This window comes from Astatotilapia calliptera, chromosome 22 (genome assembly GCF_964374335.1).
Source record: "Astatotilapia calliptera chromosome 22, fAstCal68.1, whole genome shotgun sequence".
In the NCBI taxonomy this organism is placed as follows: domain Eukaryota; kingdom Metazoa; phylum Chordata; class Actinopteri; order Cichliformes; family Cichlidae; genus Astatotilapia; species Astatotilapia calliptera.
The window spans coordinates 2,805,295-2,825,876 of NC_137442.1; the positions used below are offsets into that span (position 1 = coordinate 2,805,295).

At 40.1% G+C, this 20,582-nt stretch overlaps 1 protein-coding gene and 1 pseudogene across 2 annotated transcripts in view; one reads left to right on the plus strand and one right to left on the minus strand.

Annotated features, from left to right (window-relative positions):
* LOC113015304 (uncharacterized) overlaps positions 1 to 20,582 on the plus strand; it is a 325,186-nt gene that overhangs the window by 226,104 nt on the left and 78,500 nt on the right. The gene's annotated exons all lie outside the window — the stretch shown is intronic.
* On the minus strand, positions 15,236 to 18,351 carry LOC145423717 (Ig kappa-b4 chain C region pseudogene; annotated as a pseudogene). Its single transcript, XR_013904761.1, has 3 exons — positions 18,333 to 18,351; positions 16,405 to 16,512; positions 15,236 to 15,721 (listed from the first exon to the last, which is right to left on the minus strand). The product of XR_013904761.1 is annotated as an Ig kappa-b4 chain C region pseudogene (transcript).

Sequence of the window (20,582 nt, forward strand, 5' to 3'; positions counted from 1 at the left end):
AGATAGCACACTGGTTTCCAATAAGAATCCTGGAAATCATTATTTAGAGTTTAATATTGACATCACCACAAAAGTAAGACAAACACTCGATTCTTATTTAATGTAGATTTTTTTTATTCTTTAAAACTTTAAACAAACTTTAAACTTTAAACAAAGCAATGAAAAATGAGAGAAGAAATTGGAAAAAAAAGCTACAGAATGCAGTGTGAAAGTAAGACCAGCATAAAAGTCACATATAGTTCAGGACTGGGGACACTGGTCTCTCATCATTGGCTCTGAGACCAGAGTGTGGGAGCCCCTCGTGGCCTCACAGGTCACAGAGCCCACCTTCATCCAGTGGTCTGCAGGGAGCCTCAGGGTGCTGCTCCAGCTGTAGAGGCCGTCGTTCTCCTGCACCACGGGGCTCCTGCTCTCCTCCCAGCTGATGCTGCCACTGCCATCCACCTTCCAGGACAGACTCCAGTCTGAGGGGAAGCCCTTGTTGGCCACACACATGACTGTAGCCTCCCCTTGTTTCAGCTCCTCACTGGAGGGACCCAGCACCTTCAGGGCGGGGCGGGCATCACCTAGGAAACACCAATCAGCTTAGAGGACAGGAACCACAATTTGATTTTCTCCGTTAAGAAGTTTCTGTCAGGTGTTTTTTCTGCTCCACCAGTCATTCACTCACACATTGTTTCACTTCCCTTTAAGAAACCTCTCATGCATATCAGCACAGAGAGAATCATCACACAGTTTGAGCTGAAATATGTTCAAACTACACTGGAAATAAAAGAAGCAGATGTGGAAACATTTACAAAACTATTTTAGCTTCAAATTCATCAGTTATCTATAACACATCACTTGTTGGAGATAAGAAACTTAATAGCACTACTTGAATGATGTGGATTAATTTCTTTTACTGCTTACATGATTTTAATGACATTTGAAATGATATCTGCTACAACAGAAACACCAGACGTGCTGCACACTGTCAAATGCCCATCTTTAACTTCTGGCAATAAAATAAGCAGATATGGCAACAATTATACAAGATGTTCAGCTTCAAAAACCTCCGTTCTGTATAATACACAAGTTTTCTACTTACCTCATGTGAGTTTCAGTCATTTATTGTAGTGCTTTTATGATTTCTAAGCAAATTCTACATTTTTACTGACTAAGTAAAAGACCAGAAATCTTTATCTTCACTCTGTTTAACTTGAGGACAGTTACATTTAATTCATCTTAGAAACAGTGACTGTGATTTCAAACTAGAAAATAATCACAGGCTGATGACAGTTTATATTATTTACACAATGCATCGTCTTTATGTCAGAAATGTCGACATAAAATCAAAATAAAGCTGATGGAGTCAGCCTCCAGTGTACAATGGTTATAATATTACCTCTACATGAATACTTCATTGTTATAAAGTTAACATTTAAACCTCGATGTAGTTTCTTTAAAAACTTTATAATCTTACTTCCAACATCCAGTCTGGTTCCTCCACCAAAAGTCCACCACAGTGATACAAACTCACTGAGCCGCTGCACAAAAACCTCTGACTGTAGAGAGACACGGCTCTCTGACTCTAACAGACTAAATTAAAACCAAAAGCTCTCAAGAGTTAACCAGACATATATATATCTCAATAATCCTCAAGTCAACTCTGATGTTTTATATTATTTGTTAATATTGATTTTAACATTTATTCTGAAGCTAACTTTGTGTCTTCATGAAAATTGATCTAAAAACTATTTTAATGATTTTTGTTTTCTGGCACACTGAAAAGTCAAGATAACCACAAGAAAGAAATCTGATAAAATAAAAGAGGTTTAAGTTCGACTTACTTCCAAATTCCAGTCTGGTTCCTCCACCAAAAGTCCACCACAGTGATACAAACTCATTGAGGCGCCGTACAAAAACCTCTGACTGTAGAGAGACACGGCTCTCTGACTCTGAAACAAACAAACTCAACTAAATCATTCACTGTTTGCACAGCAGCCATGACTCAGCTGATATGACTTCTTCAAATACCATCATAATAACATCGTACAACATTAGTTTAAATATAGTTTTTGGACAATGACACATTTTCACAGTTTTACTGTGTACACCAACACAGTGGAATCTGACTCAAAGAACTAGGATGTGACTGAAGTGCAGACCTTCAAGGCCCACCGAATGCTCTGCTCTGGTTTATATTTTGCCTTTCATTGTTAATAAACTTGCTCACAGCTACGCTGTCGTCCGTGCTTGCGTTTGGGTCCAAATCCTCCTCCAGACAATCTGCCTCCCAGATTGTGACATGCTACCTCTATCAGCAGTAACATTATCAGTAAATACTAGTGGCCCAGCTACACTTACAGCCAAAACCATCAGTGCTATAACTTTGTCTCCACCATCTTTGACAGATGTTGTGATTTGCATCAGATCAGTTTTTATCCTTTTAATTTTCTCTTCCAGTCATGCTGAAAAAAGTTCATCTTTTAACTGTTTTTGACCTTTTAAATGTTTTACTGGCAAAGTCTAATCCAGTCTTCCAGTTCTTGAGTGTAACTTGACAGTAATAAAGTTTTTTTTCTCTATGTTTGATTTAGTTTGTCAGCTGATTGATGATTTCCTGGACCTCATGCTGATACATGCAAGCTCACCTCTTGAACTCAAAATACTTTGTTTCCTCATTATTCCAAGATGAATTACAAAGATAATCTTGTTTCCCCATGAAATGGTTTGTAGTAGACAGTCATTCAATTACTTTGCACCATTTCCCAGCATCCAGTGTTTATTTCAGAATCCAGCTATCCTCTGTTTCCATTTGAAATTGTAGTTAACACCTTCAATCAGTAGCTCTTCTGTGTTGTTTTAAGTGCAGTACTGTACAAATGGCTGGTGAAATTCTCCAAAAGCTTTGCTGTTTTCAACATCTCAATAAAAATATAAATATTTTTATTTATTCAATGCTTTCATTCAATGAAGGCAGATGTTTTTGTGTTATTTATTTTAAAGAACTCAATTATTCTTCATCCCAGATAATCTATAAATTCTTCCTCTTTTACCAACTCTGCGTCATTATAAATTAAACAACATAATATGTTTTCAATCAAAATAGCTTTCATTGGTCTGTGACCAAGTGTTCTGTGTTTAATTTATATTTCTTGATTATTGTTATTCATGGTTTTAGTTCTCTTGATGATAATTTGTTTTTCTTTTCAGAAGAGTGACCTTGTGTTAAGATGGACACTACGGATAATATTCATTACAGTTGATCATTTACTATTGACATTAATAAATGAATAAGCCGTTCTGTTAAACACTGAATGACTGATCATTCAGTTATGAGTCACCTAAATAATTTCCTAAATTAGCTGTTGGGACAACAAATTTATATATAAAAAAAGCATCAAATGAAAGTTATAAAAATATTGATGATGTCACACTTTCTATTTCAATCTGTGATCTTATCTGACAGGATTCTGGAGAGGCTGGAGCTTTACCCAGGTGCCCCAGGGTAAGGGGCAGGTTACACATTAAGTGTAACTGTAATCCATAAACTGCAAATTAAATTTTGAGTAATTTTTAATATCAATTAATAGGAAACTAAGCAAAAACAGAAAAGACATCATTAATTCAGACAGAAAAAGCACGAAGGATTTCATTGTGTCAGTCAGATGATTTCCATAGAGAGGCACTTTGCATCAGCAGCACCATGCTCCAGTGCTCTGGGAGAGTTTATAGTCCTGAGAGTTGAACACTGGATGACTGACAGCTGTCCTTCATCACAACAGAAGCCACAGAAATCCTCCTCATCAAAAACATGACTTTGATCTGCGTCCTCATCTGGACTCTCCTCTGCTGCTGCTTCACAGGTAAAGTCCAGAGAATCAAACTCCTCTCCTCTATCAACATCTGTCCCTCTGAAATGAAGCCCACAAAACCATGAAGCTGCTTTATGTTTTTGTCTCTGTGTCCTCAGAGTCCAGAGGACAGATCACAGTGACTCAGCCTGGAGCAGTGAGCTCTGCTGTGGGAGCAACTGTGAGCATCAAGTGTACGACCAGTCAGGATGTTTATGTTTCTGGAAGTTCTCATCTTTTATCCTGGTACCAACAGAAAGATGGAGGAGTTCCCAAACTGCTCATTAAGTATGCTAGCAGTCGACAATCAGGGATTCCAGCTCGTTTTACAGGCAGTGGATCAAACTCTGACTTCACTCTGACCATCAGTGGAGTCCAGGCTGAAGATGCAGCAGTTTATTACTGTCAGAGTCAGCACTATCCTAACAGTCAGTGGGTGTTCACACAGTGAAAAACAGTCGTACAAAAACCTCCCTCAGTCAGACTGAACAGAAACTGAAGTGACTGCTGCAGCTGGAAGATACTGCAGAGACTGATACAGTTCACTGAAGATAAAGGCAGAGGTGGAAGAAGAACAGCACATAAGCAGCAGTATCTACAGAACAGTGGGGAATATTCCAAGGGACACAGGATAGATGTATCTTCTTCCATGAAATAATCTTCTTTTGTCATTTCTTAGTATTTGAACAAAAAGATAACAAAATGAACAAAGAACAAGACTGGATGTGCCTATAACTGAAGAAGAGCTCAGAGCTGCCATCTCATCAATGAAAAATCGGAAAATCGCCAGTCTTGGATGGCTTCCCGATTGAGTACTATAAGAAATATATTGATATTTTAGCTCCAGTCTTGCATAAAGTTTACCTTGAGGCACTAAAAATAAGCTCCTTACCGAGTACATTTAATGATGCACTAATCTCCCTTATTCCTAAAAAGGATAGGGATATATCAGAGCAAGGGCAGAGTTTTGGTTTTGGCATTGGTGGGGACGAATGATTCAACCACCGAACTCTGCCCCGTTTCTTTTTTTCTCCTTTTTGTCTTTGCTTCTTCATAAAAAAAGGAGAAATATACTTGCCTACATATCCTATTCTGCATGCTTTTAAACCATTTAAAATTACAATTCATAGTTTTATATGTGAATTATATAATGTTAAATTACTATTAAACAAATGACTAAGTATTTTAGACTTTAGTTATTTCAGCCATATAACGTCTCTTATACATTAGCACTGTATAGGAATTTCTTTTACTTATGTATTAATCACATTATTTTATTGTATGATGCCTTGGCGCCACTGGATTTTAACAAGTCTCACACTCATACAGTAAGACAAATGGTGGGGGTCTAGTAAGGAAGTTGGGGGAAGCAGACACTCCACAGGAAGAATCTTTTGTCTCTTTGGGAGTGTGAACCTTAAGGTGCGAAACAGCTGTGTACTGCCTTTTGTTCCTGGAGAAGGTATTTAACTGAGAGCCATGCTGGGCTCAGGGAGACTCTGCTGACCGTCTGCCCCGCGGTCATGCAGGGACTTCATCAAACTTGGTTGTGTGTTCTTTGTGTGTTTGGATTAAAGAATGTTAGCTACCGCTCACCGCTCGTCTGCAGGCTTCATTTAATGGGAAACTTCCACAACAGCACTAAGGGAACACTGAATGACCTGCTGGTTTTTGTCCATAAAACTACTCATCTAAGATTATCGCAAAGTAAAAGATCTCTCAGCAAAATAACGCAACGTTTTAGGCACTGTTGCCCCGATCAAATCAGTGAGCTGGGATTTTCTAAACATGAACTACTGTTACAGCAACAGACATGGACTACTGGTGCCCCACACAACAACTCAATGTCCACTATGTGAAGGAGCCAAACACATGCCTTCTCCTCTCGTTAAAGTTAAATGTCACCACTATTATTGTCTGTCTGGAAACAGGCCGGGGGTGTCCAAATTCAAAGACTGCGTCCACCTGAGGACCCGGTGTTGTGTCTAGAAGTAACTGTCTGCCAAAAACTGACTTCTGGTATTTGCCAAAAAGTGATTGCTTGTATTTAAACTGCTATAAATAACTTGTTGGTCTATAATATGTGAAACATAAGTCAAATGTATCCCTCATGAATGATATCAAGTCATCTTTAGCAACAAACAACATTCCTGTAACAAGGTAGAAGCTGCATTCAGCTTTTGGCAGTGACTTTTATGTAACCTTTATTTATGCAGTTCAAAAAATTCTTGTTGACTTTAAAAATGTCTCTTTTAAGAGTAATCTGGCCAAGATGCTGAAATTGCAGTAAATGCAAAAATAGTTCTGTAAACATAATTTAAGTGGACAAAAGGAAGCTGATTCATTATAATGTAAGTACAATAACACAGTTACAAATATACTTGAGAAACAGGTATTTTTTTCATTTTATATATAACCCCTTTGTAATACCTGTTCATCAAAGTCTATTTAGCAACATACGTAACAACATTACATTCTTTCTATCGGGTTTGTTTTTCTTTACTCGAAGAGATCAAATTATTGGTGGGGACAATTCAATAATCGCTGGATATTGGTGGGGACATGTCCCTTCCATCCATGCCAAATCTACGCCCTTGTATCAGACCCAGCAAATTACCAGCCAGTAAGCCTTTTAGGAGTTGATTGCAAAATTTTGACAAAGGTTTTGGCCTTCCACTTAGATCAAATATTACCAGATATCATCAACGGTGATCAGGTTGGTTTTATTAAGAATAGGTCTTCAGGTGATAACATTACAAGACTTCTATTATTATTTCAAGCTAGCCCCGGTTGCGGCCTTCTCGCTCGATGTCGAGAAGGCTTTTGACCGGGTAGAACGGGGCTTCCTTATGACAACCCTTGCAAGGTTTAGGTTTGGGCCTGGATTTTGTAACTGGGTCAAAACTGTATATTCAAGTCCAAGGGCAGCAGTTTTGACAAATGGATTGGTGTCAGAGTTTTTCCATCTCACTCGCAGGACCCAGCAGGGGTGTTCTTTGTCCCCGCTGCTCTTCATGATATTTCTGGAACCACTGGCCTTAGCTATTCGAGCTAACAGGGGTATCAGAGGTATTCATGCAGGGGGTATGGAGCACAAGTTATTTCTATATGCTGACGACATCTTAGCAGTATTAACGGATCCCATCCAGTCTCTACAAGCGCTACTCGCATGCTTTGAGTCATTTTCAAGGTTGTCAGGTTACAAGATAAATTGGTACAAATTGGAAGGCACGCCACTATCAGCATCATGTCACTCTAGATCCATTACTGCATTCAATTTTAAGTATTTACCTTCAGGTATGAAGTATTTAGGAATATTATTAAACCCAAAATTAGAGGATATTATGCTTATGTGTTTATGTTTAACAATCTAAAAACAGAGATATGTGAAAACTTGAGGACTATATGGCAGAGATATTTTTTTTATTTTTTATTTTTCCACCTGTCCCGTTTGATTCTTTTGCCATCAGAATTATTGTCTAAAGGCAAAGAAAGATGCCCAACAGATTTACTTTACCAAATGGACCATCCCAGCCTTACAGTATTGGTCCATTTGATTGACCTTTGTTTTTATTATTTATTTTATTTTATTTTCACTTGCTGCACAGACATGACTGGGGGAAAGAAAAGGGAGAAAGAGAGAGGTAGGGAAAGAAAAACAGCGGGGAAGAGGAACGGTGATAAAGGGCAAAAAACAAAAACCAACAAAACAGACAAAATATAACAGTAAATACTAAATATTGAATATTATTGTGCAGCACGTAAGATCGACAGCGCACAGTGTGCTTTGAGGTAGGAGCCAAAAAGGGTGTAGTTTGTGTGTGTGAGCACCTGTGAGCGTGAGCGCGGCAGAGATATTTCAGTCGTGTAATTTGTAAAGAAGATTGGTGTAGAATTTTGTCATTCTCTGATAAATATATAAGAGAGGCCAGGGGTAAATTTACTCAGTACAAATTAATAGATGCATGGTACTTCACTCCTTCTAAACTTTATAGAATGGGAATCAGTCCCAATAATATATGCTGGAAATGTAGCTCAGATCCAGGGACATTTATGCATGTTATTTGGGAATGTGGGAAAGTTGAGAGTGGAGTATCGGAGCCCCTCGTGGCCTCACAGGTCACAGAGTCCACCTTCTCCCACTGGTCTGCAGGCAGACCAATGCAGTCTGAGGAGAAGCCCTTGTTGGCCAGACATGTGAGCGAGGCATTCCCCTGCTCCAGCTCCTTACTCGAGCACTGTCAGGGTGGGACGGACATCACCTAGGAGACACCAATCAGCTTAGAGAACGGGTAACAGGTAGTTTCTGTCAGATGTTTTTCTGCTCCAACAGTCACTCACACATTGTTTCACTTCCCTTTAAAAAACCTCTCAGCACAGAAATATGTCCAAACCACATACAGAAGGAAAAAGTGCAACATTTTACAAACCAGTGTCAAAGTCACAAAAATGCAACTCACACATGATTTTAAGTGTTACATGAGTTTAGAAAAATAATTAATCACTAAAACTATTTACTTGATAAACAGAGATATTTACTATACATTTAACTTTAATCTGAATATGTCTTTAAGTTTAGTCTGTTTAATTTTATTTGAAGAATTTTTATTCAAGTAAAATTGTGTTTAACCACAACTTACTGTGAAGAACATAGAAAAAAAAAACATTGAAGGAACTGTTTTATTGACAGGAAGTAGGTAAAAATTTCAAACATAAATTTAGACGTAAATTTCTGTCACCCATCCATTCGCTTCCGCTTATCCTTTTCAGGGTCGCGGGGGGCGCTGGAGCCAATCCCAGCTGTCATAGGGCGAGAGGCGGGGTACACCCTGGACAGGTCGCCAGTCTGTCGCAGGGCCAACACACAGGGACAGACAACCATTCGCACTCACATTCACACCTAATGGCAATTTGGATTATCCAATTAACCTATCCCCACAAGCTGCATGTCTTTGGACGGTGGGAGGACGCCGGAGTACCCGGAGGGAACCCACGCAGACATGGGGAGAACATGCAAATTCCACACAGAAAGACCCCGGCCTGATGGTGGAAGTGAACTCAGGACCTTCTTGCTGTGCGGCAACAGTGCTAACCACCGTGCCACCGTGCTGCCCTAAATGACCACCCAACAGTCAACAATTGAAGCAAACAAAGGGTATAAACTTACATCCAAATTCCAGTCTGGTTCCTCCACCAAAAGTCCACCACAGTGATACAGACCGACAGACCACAGTACGTCAGGCTGAAGGACATCACGTCTGACACTGTGGTCAGCAGCACAGGAGCACCACAGGGAACTGTGCTGTCCCCTCTTCTCTTCACCCTGTACACCTCTGACTTCTGCTACAACTCTGAATTATGCCATATTCAGAAGTTTGCAGATGACACGGCCATCATGGGGTGTATCTGGGATGATCAGGAAGAGGAGTACAGAAGTCTGGTGAGGAACTTTGTCGCATGGAGTCACACAAACCACCTGCAACTCAACACCTCAAAGACTAAGGAACTGGTTGTGGACTTCGGGAGGTCCAGAGAAGGTCCACTGCCGGTTCAGATAGAGGGGGAGGAGGTGGAGGTGGTCAACAAGTACAAGTACCTCGGGCTGTGGGTGGACAATAAACTGGACTGGTCATGCAACACAGAGTACCTGTATAAAAAAGCCCAAAGCCGACTGTACTTCCTCAGGAGGCTGAGGTCTTTTAACATCTGCAGGAAGCTCCTGAGGATGTTTTACCAGTCGGTGGTTGCTGGAGTACTTTTCTATGCTGTGGTGTGCTGGGGGAGCAGCACAGCAAAGAGGGACTCATCCAGGCTGGAGAAACTGATCAGGAAGGCTAGCTCTGTGGTCGGCATGAAGCTGGACACTCTGGTGACAGTGGCAGAGAAAAGGACATTAAAGAAACTGATGGACATTATGAACAATGCTGGGCATCCTCTGCACACGGCCATTAACAACCAGAAGAGTCTGTTCAGTGACAGGTTGCTTCTCCTAAAGACAAGAACTAACAGACTTAAAAACTCCTTTGTCCCACACGCCATCAGACTGTTTAACTCCTCTCTGGAGGGGAGAGGGAGGGGAAACAGGAGGACAAAGGAGGGAACAACTAAGCTGTAGTGCCTCTTCACCTCACTGTACAATACCTTGTGCAATACTTTTTGTAAATAGTCAACAGTGCAATAGACTCAATACTTGAAATGTGCAATTCACTTGTATTTTATTTTTTATTCCTATTTATTCTATTTATCCCCTTTGTATATTTTATTTATATTTGTCTCTGTATTTATATATATGTGTGTGTGTGTGTGTATATATATATATATATATATATATAACAATTCTGTAACTGTAACTTCGGTCGTTGCTGTGCTTTTTGGAAGTCGAATTTCCCAGAGGAACCCACCCGAGGGATTAATAAAGTCCTATCTTATCTTATCTTATCTTATCTTACAAACTCACTGAGTCTGTCATGGTCCTGGGTCGGTGACCCAGCGCTTTAAGTTTATTATTATCATTTTCCAATTTATTATCATGATTATTATTATTGTTTGAGTTCTACGTGTTATATTCGGTCTGCCTCTGAGTCTGTGTCTGTATCTGTCTGTCTATGGTGTCACCCCGTCTGTTTGTGAATCTGTCTGTTTAGTTCAACGTCTTGTCTGGTTCCATGTGTCTGAGTTTCCTGTTTTATTGTGAAGGTCTGTGTCGTATGTGAGTGTGCTCAGTTTACGTTTCCCCTGTCTCGTCAGCTGTGATTTCTCCCAGGTGTGTTCCCCTCCTGTCTCTCATCCCTTGATTACCGCCATCTGTGTATTTAAGCCCTGTGTTTCTCTGTGTCAGTGTCGCGTCGTACCCTCAACTTGCTGTGTGTTTGTAATGTCCTGTCCTCCAGCACCTTGGTTTAGAGTTTTGTTTTTGTAAGTTTTATTTCGTGAGTCATTCCTCCAGCAATAAAGCTGCGTTTTCAGTTTATTCCCATCTCCAAGAGTCCTGCAATTTTGGGTCCACCACTTCTGCTTGCCTGCCACACAGCCAACCATGACAGAGTCGCTGTAGAAAAACCTCTGACTGTAGAGAGACACGGCTCTCTGACTCTGAAACAAACAAACTCAACAAATCATTCACTCCCTGTGTAATTCTGACAGCTGATGAATCATTCTTTAGTAAAATTACACAGCCTTTATTTTAATTTTTCCATATTGTTTACTCATTTTAATCCTACGTATAAAAAATGTTAACACGTGCAATATTGTAAAAAATAAAATCTGATCCATCGATCAACCATATGACAAAAGTAAGTAAGTCAGATTTTATTTATGTGGCACCTTTCAAGACAAGGATCACAAAGTGCTTCACAACAAAATAACAGAGCATTAAAGAACAAAGTTTACTAAATTCAAGTCTAATAACATGACATTTGGTTGCGTCTGCGTCCACAGATCTCAGACTCAGAGGGAGAGAGTTCCAGAGTCTGGGGTCACTGTGGTAAAAGCTCTGTCTCCTTTAGTTTTCAGCCTCGTACGATGTACAGTAAGCAGACCCTGATCACAAGAGCTCAGGGACCTGGTGTGGCTGTATGGCTGAAACAGTTTAATGATGTAAGCTGCTGCTTGCCCAGGAAGAACTCATGAAGACAGAGTCCACTTCAAGAGTCTGATTCTGAGTTCAACAGGGAGCCTGTGCAGCTGGATGAACAACACTGTGGACATTGGAGCGACTTTATTCTTACAGAAGTGAACAATTAATTACAGTGATGAAATAAATGAATAACAATTTCCAGTTCAGGGGATGACATAACGGCCCTTAACTTAGCAATTTAAGGGAAGAAACAAGACAGAACGAGAGATTTGAGATTTTAAACGAAATCAATGCAGAGTCAAGAGTTACCCCAAGAGTCCAGACTAGTGATGGTAAGTTTGATTCTTTTTACTGAATCGAGCTTGAATGAGTCACTCACCAAAATGAATCGGGTTTTTTGAGTCACTGAGTCAGTTGCCCAGAGAGTGCAAAAAATGTACATTTTCACTCAAACTTAATTTGTTTCTCTTTTCATGTAAATCCTACTGCTAAGATGAGTGACTGGAAAAGAAAAACAACTATTTTTATAGAGCAAAAAAGAGCAAAAAAAATTAAGATTTCTAAAGGGAACATTTATTTTATTTATTTTTATTTTATTTTATTAGTATTTTCCTCAAATGTGTCAAATAGCTATGGAGAGCATCCTCACACAGAACATCACATCCTGGTTTGGGAACAGCTGTGTTAAGGACCAAAAAGCTCTCCAGAGAGTGATCCGTACAGCAGAACGCTGCTGCAGGATTGCTCTCCCCCCGCTTCAGGACACCTACACCAGGAGATGCCAGACTAGAGCAGCACAGATACTGAAGGACCCGTCCCATCCTGGCAACAAACTGTTCCAACTTCTGCAATCTGGAAGAAGGTTCTGCATCATCCAGGCAAGGCCAGAGAGACTCAAGAGGAGCTTCTATCCCTAAGCCATCCGGGCCCTAAACCAGAACTGGCTGTTGTTTTTTTCCAACAATTTTAATTATAAGCTAGATATATTTCTACTAATGAAATTAGTTTGCAAACAGCAACAGGGATGAGTCAGTGAGTCAGTTGGGGTTGTGAATCATGATTCACGAGGCAGTAAAGTGATTCTCGAGTATTGAACGATTCGTTCATGATTCGCACATCACTAGTCCAGACAGACGATTTAAATGTGATTAAATGGTGCAAAGGACTTTCATTTCACTGGGCACAAATCTGTCCAGGTTAAGTTAAGTTCAACCCCAAACCATTCTTCAAAAAATACTTATATTCAATAACATGTGAGCTGATAGATCCAAGTCCCTGTGTGAGTCAGTCAGTTCATTTCCATAGAGAGGCACTTTGCATCAGCAGCACCATGCTCCAGTGCTCTGGGAGAGTTTATAGTCCTGAGAGTTGAACACTGGATGACTGACAGCTGTCCTTCATCACAACAGAAGCCACAGAAATCCTCCTCATCAAAAACATGACTTTGATCTGCGTCCTCATCTGGACTCTCCTCTGCTGCTGCTTCACAGGTAAAGTCCAGAGAATCAAACTCCTCTCCTCTATCAACATCTGTCCCTCTGAAATGAAGCCCACAAAACCATGAAGCTGCTTTATGTTTTTGTCTCTGTGTCCTCAGAGTCCAGAGGACAGATCACAGTGACTCAGCCTGGAGCAGTGAGCTCTGCTGTGGGAGCAACTGTGAGCATCAAGTGTCGGACCAGTCAGAATGTTGGTGTTTGGAAAAACAACCATCTTTTAGCCTGGTACCAACAGAAAGATGGAGGAGTTCCTAAACGTCTCATTTACCTTGCTAGCACTCGACAATCAGGGATTCCAGCTCGTTTTACAGGCAGTGGATCAAACTCTGACTTCACTCTGACCATCAGTGGAGTCCAGGCTGGAGATGCAGCAGTTTATTACTGTCAGGGGGAATTCAATGTTAACAGTCAGTGGGTGAACACACAGTGAAAAACAGTCGTACAAAAACCTCCCTCAGTCAGACTGAACAGAAACTGAAGTGACTGCTGCAGCTGGAAGATACTGCAGAGACTGATACAGTTCACTGAGGACACACACACACACACACACACACACACACACACACACACACACACACACACACAAAATGAAGTGATTCATCACAAATTTGTGTCCTACATCGCATGTATGTTGTGTTCAACTTTCAAATATATATTTAACTAAAGAACAAACGTGGGCCATTAACCCTTTAAGACCTACCATAGAACCAAGTCCGCCAGAGCTTATATTATATTTTTACATGCTGTGGAGCCATTTTTTGGAGCATTTCAAGTTGCTATACATCAATACAACCATTATAGCCCATATTTTAATAATATGTCTGCATTAAGTGCATAGTAATTACATAAATTGCAAAAAAGTGCAATAAACTACAAAAAAATTTAAAATCGTTTTTGTTTTTTTAACATATATTTCTAGTTAGAGAAATTTAAGAGGCTTATCCCTCAAAACTGTAAATACAAAAAAGTTGCACAAACTAGTTTCCCACCAAAGGAAATTTATTTTGAGTGTTTTCATAGTTTTATTTTTGAGATACACCAATTTTCATATACTACAGGAAAAACGAAAAAATATATTATAGTGCAAATTTGCAAAATAACAGCATGTGCATCAAAATAAACTATTTCCAGCAGTGCAGTATGAGTCCTCAGCATCCCAGAAACGACACAGAAAGTCATGAAGTCAAACATAACTTTTAAAAACACAAGTATAAGCTCATGAGGCCACGATGGTAAAAAAACTACATTTCCGCAAAATGACGTCACTTCCGGTTTCGGGCAGGTCATGCGGTCATGTGATAGTTCGCGCTGATGGACGTAGGAAGTGTTACAAACAGCTGATCGGATCGGCAAAGCTGTTTCTGTAATATTATGTTTTTGTTGCTACAAGCGCTTTTTATGCAGTTTTTGCAAAGCTGTATGTGGAAGGAAACTGTGACTGAGGACAAGCTGATGGCATCAGATGTAAGTACAACTGCTCCGGTTTCATATGCAAAAAAAATTATTGCGCTAGCTCACGTGGTTGCAGAGCTACCGGGATTTAAAAATAGTTACGCAAAATGGAGCGTGTCCGCTCCTACCGGTTCTAAAGGGTTAACAGATACCAGGATAAGTCTTGTTCATGACCTTTGACCTTAGAGCAAACACTGAATCTATATCAAGATAAAATAATCTGAATCCAAAAAGCTGAAAATGTTCCTGATCAGTGAGGCTCAAAATAAAAACAACACACCTGTGAATTTAAGTGTAAACATATCATCAAACATGAACATGAGTGAAAAAATTATTGAACCGAAGGTGTTTTTTCATATTTTGTTCATGTCATCATTCATTTAATCTTCTCCGTGTTCGTCAGTGAAATTAAAACTTTGTTCTTCAGATTCTTTCTAATCACTCCTTGCATTCGTTGACTCTCCTGTCTGTGAGTTCTCCTCAGAACAAACAGCTCATTAGAGACACTAAAGACTCTTTCTTCTTTAGACTTGCTTTGTAGTCTGGTGAGACTGTTTCCGTGGTAACCAGGTCCCAGCATTGCTTCATGAACCAGTCTGTCTGGTACAGGTGAGCAACACCACCAACAACCTACCACACACATTTAAATAAACATAAAAATAACCTGAACAACTTTAAAACTCCTTTTTCAGCTTTTGCCAAAATGCAGATCTCCTTAATGGTTCTTTCAGCCTGTGTTTTATTTTACCAGTGTAAAATAAAGACATCATGTTGGAGTGCAGAGTTGGTCTGAATTCTTCTAAATGAAACATATATTCATCAAGTGCAGGTTTGTAGATTTGAATAAAATTAAATGTCTGATTCAACCAAAATTCACTTTGCAAAACATCTTTATTACCTAAAACATGAATGTTGTCATTATGAGAAAGAAAATAACAGTTTTAGTCTTTATTTGTTCTTAAAAAAGAAAGATGGAGAGACAGTTACAGAGTTGAGAATGAGAGCATTAAACCAGTATCAGGTTGAGTCAGGTCAGGACTGGGGACACTGGTCTCTCCTCAGTGGCTCTGAGACCAGAGCCTGGCAGCCCTGGGTGGCCTCACAGGTCACAGAGCCCACCTTCATCCAGCGGTCTGCAGGGAGCCTCAGGGTGCTGCTCCAGCTGTAGAGGCCGTCGTTCTGCAGCACCACGGGGCTCCTGCTCTCCTCCCAGCTGATGCTGCCACTGCCATCCACCTTCCAGGACAGACTCCAGTCTGAGGGGAAGCCCTTGTTGGCCAGACATGTGATTGTTGCAGTCCCCTGCTGTAGCTCCTCACTGGAGGGGGGCAACACTGTCAGGACGGGATGGGCATCACCTAGGAGACACCAATCAGCTTAGAGCACAGGGAGCACACAGCTGTCAATCAAACCACAGACAGTGGGACACCTTTACTGTAAGAGCTGATTTTCTCCGTTAAGAAGTTTCTGTCAGGTGTTTTTTCTGCTCCACCAGTCATTCACTCACACATTGTTTCACTTCCCTTTAAGAAACCTCTCATGCATATCAGCACAGAGAGAATCATCACACAGTTTGAGCTGAAATATGTTCAAACTACACTGGAAATAAAAGAAGCAGATGTGGAAACATTTACAAAACAAGTTTAAAATCATCAATATTGTACATGACTGACATTAATATTAACTGGAAACAAATAAATAGAATAAATTAATTAATTCAGCGAAACGAAATGCTCTTCATGTATATCTAAAACAATTTTTAAAATTCACATAAACTCAAAGTAATTTCAAACAATACTTGAAAGTTTTTCTTCTTTATATTATTGTTAGATTTTTTTTCAGTTTAATTTGACTGAAATGTAGACATAATATTTTGACAGAGCAGATCTGAATTATCCTCCACGACACAAGAGGATGATAAAAAATTCCAGCATCAAACTTATTGTAAAGCTACGTGCTTTTCTCTTAAAATCAGAAGAGAAATTGTTAAATGCACTTTAATAAAAAGACAGTATTTGATAGTAAACCAGAATAAACTTACGTCCAACATTCAGTCTGGTTCCTCCACCAAAAGTCCACCACAGTGATACAAACTCATTGAGGCGCCGTACAAAAACCTCTGACTGTAGAGAGACACGGCTCTCTGACTCTGAAACAAACAAACTCAACTAAATCATTCACTGTTTGCACAGCAGCCATGACTCAGCTGATGTGACTTCTTCAAATACCATCATACAATGTTAGTTTAAATACAGTTCAATCCATGAGCTTTTGGACGATCACATTTTTTTTGTCCTGTCCCGTTCGGCACTGAAGCAATCAGAATTATTGTCTGAAGGCCAAGAAAAATTCTCCACAGATTTATTTTCTCAAGTGAATCAGTGCCATACTGGTCCACTTGATTGATCTTCATTATTTTTTATTTATTTATTTTTTTAAATGATTAGAATTGGAACAGATATAACCGGGGGATCGTAAAGAGAAAGACAGATAAGAGAAGTTTAAGAAAAGGAGAGGGAAAGAAAACAGAGGGGAAGAGGGACAGTGAGAAAAGACAATGAAAACCCATGAGATCACCTGCTGGAAGAAAAAGAAGAAAACAAGCAAAAAGAGAACAACACAGTAGGGAGACCACAGCAACAACCTAGATAAGCATAAGTAAGAGTAAATAATAAAGACTGAATGCTACTGAGCAGCACAAAAGACTGACAGCAGACGATATGCTTAGAGGCAGCATCCAAGGAAGACGGTGAGTGTCTGTGCACACCTGTGTGCGTGAGTGCGCTTGTTTCCAAAAGGTTTCTCCATGTAACTATCTAATAGTAATTGTGGGGAACCATAGCACTGCCCCCCAGGACATGGAGCAAGCATGGAGGACATCCAGGACCCAGACATCCAGATTCCCCCCAGAGCACAAGAGCCCAAGCAGGACCACTGGAGGGACAGCCGCCTCCCTCCTAGAAACAAGCTGGGGAGAGCCCCAGACGGGTGTGTGTGGGGGGGCGGTGAGATGGAGTCTAAGACCCAACCAGACATATAAACATAGACAAAGCTCTTCATAAAACATGCCTCATCCACAGACATTCGTATAAACACTAAATCCTATGCCTGAGTGCTTTCTATCTAGCATTGAGACAAATGTTCAGCATTTTACTCTCACCAGTCAGAGTCTAAAATATTTGAAACTGTAGCCTTTTGTTGTTTGTCACTGATCAATATCTGAGTAATATTATTCATAATTAGGCACTAACACACATGGTGTCTTGATGCACGCTCAATCATCCAGGTAAGTAAAACCCACAAGGTTGATTCTGTTCATCTGGACGCAGCGTTTTCAGGGGGAGAAACGTTTCGTCACTCATCCAGGTGACTTCTTCAGTCTCAGCTGACTGCAGGTTTCTCCAACCTTAGAAACAGTGCATTTGCATAATGACTGAAACCAGCCCACTGAAGGAACAATGGGCTGGGAGGTCAGTTCCTTGATCATTAATATGCAAATTCTCATGACCATTAATCAACAGACACTGATCAACGGCCATGAGTAACACACATGGTCTGGTGCAAAGATTCAGTATAAGTTCTGATGATGTGCTGCTTATGTTTTTATGCTGTAATCTTTATAGTGTAGTACAGAGCAAGATGCAGAAATGATGACTTTTCTTCGTGCAAATATTTACCAACTGTATTACCAGATTTTAAGTACGTCACAGAATAGCCTGCCCAATCCTCACAACCAAAGCTTGCTCAGCATAAGATGCACAATGTAAAACTTTAAAAAAATGCTTTTAAAAATAATCAACAAAACACAAATTGTTGAGTTTATGAATAACTCAATGGATTAATTAAAAAGAGAAAGAGGAAAAAAAATGTAATTACAGCAGACAGGAATACCAAATCACTGATTCTTGAACACAGAGTAAACCTTTTATAATGGACAAGGGCATTTCCATGATTTCCATAGAGAGGCACTTTGCATCAGCAGCACCATGCTCCAGTGCTCTGGGAGAGTTTATAGTCCTGAGAGTTGAACACTGGATGACTGACAGCTGTCCTTCATCACAACAGAAGCCACAGAAATCCTCCTCATCAAAAACATGACTTTGATCTGCGTCCTCATCTGGACTCTCCTCTGCTGCTGCTTCACAGGTAAAGTCCAGAGAATCAAACTCCTCTCCTCTATCAACATCTGTCCCTCTGAAATGAAGCCCACAAAACCATGAAGCTGCTTTATGTTTTTGTCTCTGTGTCCTCAGAGTCCAGAGGACAGATCACAGTGACTCAGCCTGGAGCAGTGAGCTCTGCTGTGGGAGGAACTGTGAGCATCAAGTGTCGGACCAGTCAGGATGTTTATGTTCATAGCAACAACCATATTTTAGCCTGGTACCAACAGGGTGATGGAGACGTTCCCAAACTGCTCATTAAGCGTGCATATGAGCGAATATCAGGGATTCCAGATCGTTTTACAGGCAGTGGATCAAACTCTGACTTCAGTCTGACCATCAGTGGAGTCCAGGCTGAAGATGCAGCAGTTTATTACTGTCAGAGTGAACACAATCCTAACAGTCAGTATGTGTTCACACAGTGAAAAACAGTCGTACAAAAACCTCCCTCAGTCAGACTGAACAGAAACTGAAGTGACTGCTGCAGCTGGAAGATACTGCAGAGACTGATACAGTTCACTGAGGACACACACACACACACACACACACACACACACACACACACACACACACACACACACACACACACACACACACACACACACACACACACACACACACACAAATAAATGCTTTTTATACCTTAGTGAGGACATCTAGTTGACATAATGCTTTCCCCAGCCTCTTACCCTAACCTTAAAAATGAATCCTGAACTCTAACACCTAGCTTAAATCTTAAATTAACTGTATCCCTGACACTAAACCCACATTTTGAGCCTTGTGGCTATTTAATAATAGGAGACCAAAAAAAAGGTGACTTGACCATTTCTTCACCTGAGAAAGTCTTGGGTTGTCAGTGTTCTTTGGGTCATTATCTATTTGCACTGTGAAGTGCTGTCCAATGACTTTCCAACTACTCCAATGAGTAACATTGGCTCCAACATCTTTGACAGATGATGTGATATGCTTCAGATCAGTTTTCCTTCTTCATCATTTTCTTTTCTAATTATGCTGATAAAATTTCATCTTGGAACTGTTCCTGATTTTTCTGTGTTTTTCTGGCAAAGTCTAATCCAGTCTTCCAGTTCTTGAGTGTAACCAGCAGTTTGTAACTGGTAAGAGTTTCCTTTCATGAAGATGACTCTTGATCTCTTGGTAGTAGACTTAGACTATGATACAGCCACCTGGGGCTACTGTAGCTCAGAAGCATCCATCCAATTCATCCATCTCAGTCTAAATGTGTTTGAATGTTGTATAGAAAGCATTCCAGTAGGAAAAGCATACAAATTGTTCTTGTATTTCTTTATGGGTGAATGAGCAGAAAAGCACTATAGAAAAACCAGTCCATTTCCCCCTTAGAGAGTATTTTAGACTAATGAATATGACGTGTAAAGTACTCAAAATTAAGCTGTGGTAGAGTTTTTCCCCTTAAACTATGAATTCTGTCCTCATTCGTCCTCAATTGCTCAGTTATTTTTGAGCCTCTGAAAAAAATAAGTAAAAAAAGGAGTATCCTTGTGGCAAAGACGTCCACATGTTATCTGCTCCAATACAGGACCAAATTTAGAGAACTTACTTTGAATTTCAGTAAAATGTTAATTTGATTGATCCATTACTAAACAGCATTATTTGACTGATACAAGTCTGTGCTGACTTAGAGTCACAGCAACCAAAACAAAACTAGACCAGGGGATGTTAAAATATACTTTTCTGAATAAATATGAATCATATCATTTAGATGATTTTACAAATGACTCTCAAACAATGTTGACTGATCGAAATGACACCTGTGAATTCACAATGTGATGACTGCTTGTGATGAAATCCTGTTGAAGTCAGTCAGATCATTTCCATAGAGGCACTTTGCATCAGCAGCACCATGCTCCAGTGCTCTGGGAGAGTTTATAGTCCTGAGAGTTGAACACTGGATGACTGACAGCTGTCCTTCATCACAACAGAAGCCACAGAAATCCTCCTCATCAAAAACATGACTTTGATCTGCGTCCTCATCTGGACTCTCCTCTGCTGCTGCTTCACAGGTAAAGTCCAGAGAATCAAA